This window comes from Triticum aestivum, chromosome 7A (genome assembly GCF_018294505.1).
Source record: "Triticum aestivum cultivar Chinese Spring chromosome 7A, IWGSC CS RefSeq v2.1, whole genome shotgun sequence".
NCBI classification, from domain to species: Eukaryota; Viridiplantae; Streptophyta; class Magnoliopsida; order Poales; family Poaceae; genus Triticum; species Triticum aestivum.
The window spans coordinates 607958431-607962714 of NC_057812.1; positions in this window are offsets into that span (position 1 = coordinate 607958431).

Consider the following 4284-nt stretch of genomic DNA (forward strand, 5'->3'; position numbering starts at 1 on the left):
ATCTCGTCGGTCTCCACGTCCCTCACGCCTCAGGGGCGATCTTGGGCTGTGAGCCGACTGGACTGTGTCTGCAACCACGGATCTGCTGTGAATCCTATTCCGCGACTGAGATACTATTGTGTTCTACTCACCCGCGGCTCGGAGCAAGGCCCGGATCTGCACCAAACCCCGGCCAGCTTCTGACTGGGAAGGTTGAATTGACTCCGCTATTCAGGCCGCAGCTGCGAGATTCTGGATTGGAGTTTGGTATACTTGAGCCAGAGGTGGAAAAAGTTGACGTCGACTGGATTCGGGAGCACGCTGCCGAGCACACTCGTCGAGTGTGTGCTGGAGGTTCTCCAGTCGAGTGCGCTCAGCCAAGTTGGCCAGGCGCGCCTCCTCCAAGGCCTAGGCCTCTGGGGTTTCTCCAACGATAGGAGTGTGAAGTGCATCCATGTTCCGGCGGTGAAGTTCTTCCCTCCGCTGCGAAGAGAGGGGTTCGGGGCGGTACTCTTCATGAACACGCAACGGATCGCCGCCCCCATCGCCTCCGTCTTCATGGGTGAAGCCAGGAGGACTGCGTGGTCCATTGACCATCAAAACTTCTGCCGCAGGGTCGCTGCTGTGGCACTCAGACACAACGGAGCCAGTCGACAGATCAAACAGGCCGTAGAGAGTTTCGTCGGGCTTGATTGCCGCGACTTGGGGGGTGGCCGACTGGCGAGCCACCGCATGCTTCACCCATCGCTGAAGCCTCGATCGACCAGAACGTTTGTTCCAGCGGGCTGCAGGGAGGGGGAAGCTATAGGAGCCGATCGATATTGGGTTGACGGCTGCCGCAGGAGGACGCCACGGACGCACGCGCGAAAGTGCGTTGCCCCGTGGACGGGGCGTGCGTGGTACACGCGAGTTCTAAGTCTGACAGTAGAATGGGGGTAGGAATGTAGAGGCAAGATCCTAGCTATGGAGGAGTTGTACACGCGAGTTTTACGAGTTCAGGCCCTTCTCGGAGGAAGTAACAACCCTACGTCTCGGAGGCCGGAGGCAGTCGACTGGATTATATGCGTGCGTGTTACAGGGGGTGCGAACCCTTGTCCCAAAGGAGGGGGTGGCTTATATAGAGTGCGCCAGGACCCCTTCCGCCCTCAGTTACAAAGGGTTTAAGCTACATAAAGATGAATATGTTACTGATAACGCCTGTAATAAAGGTACATAATGACCATTAAGGCTATGACTTAATTCCCGACCGTTGCAGAGTGGAGTGGCTCTAGATCTTTTGGTAGTCGAGTGATTGTCCATACGGTCGAGTGTCTTCAAGACTGTCGAGTGGAACATAGCTTCATGGTCGAGTGGATGATGATTTTTCTTCGACTGCTTCTGGTTCTTTTAGAGATGTCCTTGGGGAGGGTACCTTGGACAGATCCATGACCCTACCCTAGGTACATGGCTTCATCAGCTAGTACTAGCTAGCTACCATCTCTTTAATTCTAGTTTCAATACCATTATCATGATTGATTAATTATTATCTGATTGAATTCTATTATCGTAAAGGCCCTGAAGCAGGCGTCGGGGACTAATTTATGTGCATACTACGTTTGCGAGAACATTCGCATGATGACGTCTGAAGGGAGAAGAAATGATAGAGAGCAATGGGTACGTTTGCCAGAACATTTTCACAATTTTTACATCATTATCTAATATATATATATATATATATACACACACACAACTAATACATGCATATATTGATTTGCTTCTTTAAAGATGAAGGAGATGCAGGACAAGCTCCTACTGGAGGATCGCGTACGAGCAATTCAAGAGGAAATAGCGGGATTTTTGCTCGACCAGGTTATAGATCATAAAGGAGAATACTATTGCAAACTTTAATGCCCCATGTAATGATCTGCAAATTGTAGGAGAAATTTTATATACCAAATTGTATAACATACATGTGTATGTGAATGGTCCTGCGAGAAATTCGATGATATATATATATATACATATACATATACATATATATATATATGTATATGTATATGTATATACGTATATGTATATGTATATGTATATATATGTAACATGTACAATATTTAGTAGCGTAAAATATGTTTGAAATGAAAAAGAATTAAATGGAAAACACAAAACTAAAAGGAAAAATAAATCATAAACCCATAAACCCCTAAACCTTTTAGTCCCAGTTGGTGTAACCAACCGGGACTAAAAGTCCCAGCCTCCCGGCGCGGGCTCGTGCCACGTGGTGGTTGCAGAACCGACACTAAAGGCCCTTACGAACCGGAACAATAGCCCGATTCTGCACTAGTGGTTGGCTCCAACAATTCTCATTGGTCTCAAACAAATGAAATGCGTGAAGATGATCGTGTTGAGTGGGAGGTGGACGAGGATGGTGAGGGTATCATCGATGCACCCAAATGAAGAGTGGGCAACTACATGGACGAAGACATCTTGCCATGCAATACATGGTTACATGTGTCCATGGATGCCAACGTTGGAGGGGACCACAGTAGAGATGCATATTGGGACCGGATGAAGGAGCACTTTGATTTACACAACAAGAGTGGAATTGACCGCACGGGTAGATCTATTCGCTCCCGGTGGTCGACAATCAACAAAGATTATCAAAGGTGGGCGGCGGAACTTAAGGCGGTTAACACAATAAACTCAAGTGGCATTAATGATAGAGATAGGGTAAGTGTCATTTCTTTATGTTCCTTCCATGTTCATCCTTCTTTTTTGGTGTTTCAAGTGCTAACTTGTTCTTTTGTTTGTAGGTCACTATTGCAGAAAACTTATTTCAAGGAGAAGAGAAGAAGACCAAGAAAGGGAAGGTCAAGAAAGGGAGACCATTTGTGTTGGCCCATTGCTACAATGTGTGGAAGGATGAAGAGAAATGGAAGCCCCGCGATGACCAAGAGGAGAGCAAGAATATCAAGGCAACTATTGATTTGGATGATGAGGAGGAGGAGGCATCAAGTGATGGCGGCAAGAGAAGCCCTACACCAAACTCGGAGGAGATGATGATTTAAACAATGTTATGGAAGCTATTGTGAAGGCACGAAAGGAAACAAACGAGGTGAGGATGATGACAAGGAGCCAAGATGTGGCGGCCGAGGAGAGGAGGGTGGCTGCCGAGGAGAGGAAGGTGGCATTGGAGGAGAAGAAATTGGCCATGGAGGAGCGATCTAGAGTATTGAAATGGGTGAAGGACTTGTTCTTCATGGACACATCTAAACTCGATGATAGGCAAAAGGAGTACATCATTCTTTCCCCTGAAGAAGTCTTGGTCCAAAAACAGACACGACCATGGGAGGCATGAGAGCTACCAATGGGAGGCATGGGTGGCATGGGTGGCTTCGGAGCTACCATGGGAAGCACGGGAGCACCTACGGGAGGCATGGGTGGCTTTGGAGCTACCATGGGTGGCTGGGAGGCATGGGTGGCTTCGGAGCTACCATGGGAGGCATGAGTTTTGGGTCTCTCGTGAGAGGTGTGGGAGCACCTCCGGGTGACATGGGTGGACGCATGTCTTCCGGTGTGCCTCACATACCTTCGCATTATCCCGTTGGAGATCTTACGAACACCATCCGAGCTCCCGATGACGATGCGGCGCTTGAAAATGAAGAGGAGGCGGAGGAAGAAGAGGACGATAATGATTTGTGTGGCATGATTGTTGATGGGCCATTTGTTTGTGCAAATTTTTATTTGTCATGAACTTGGTTGGGTGATTTTGAACTATGTTGTGCAAGTGAACTATGATATGTCTTTGTTTTGCACATTTGTTTAATGTTTGAAACATCATCATATTGTCAAATGGACATGTGAAAATCATATTTACAAGCGCTGGCTGCTTGTGCGCTCTGTAAATTAGCGCGCCTTCTGGAGCTGCTCGCGCGTGCCATATTTTACTGCGACTGCTGGAGCTAGTGCCCTCCTTCACGCAAAAAACGATATTTCAACATTGTAAAAAAAATTGAGCGTCGTGCGGTAGCGCACCTATTAGAGATGCTCTTAGAACCGTGTTTTTACGACACCTATGTGATGCCCTATTCTGCAAGAACTTGGTGTTGTGGTCGCCCCTCTGGCCGCTGCATCACTTCTTCCCTGTCGAAGAGCTCATGCAGGACCTTTTCAAGCCACACCGGACCGAAATCAGTACGTATGTGCCCAGTTCTGCATGTGCTTGGACACATCTTTTAACAGTGCCCACACGAGCCCACTTTTCCCTGTGTCGTGCTTGCATGTCCAATGCATGATGTAGCAGCGGGATCCTATACAGCACGTAGGTCG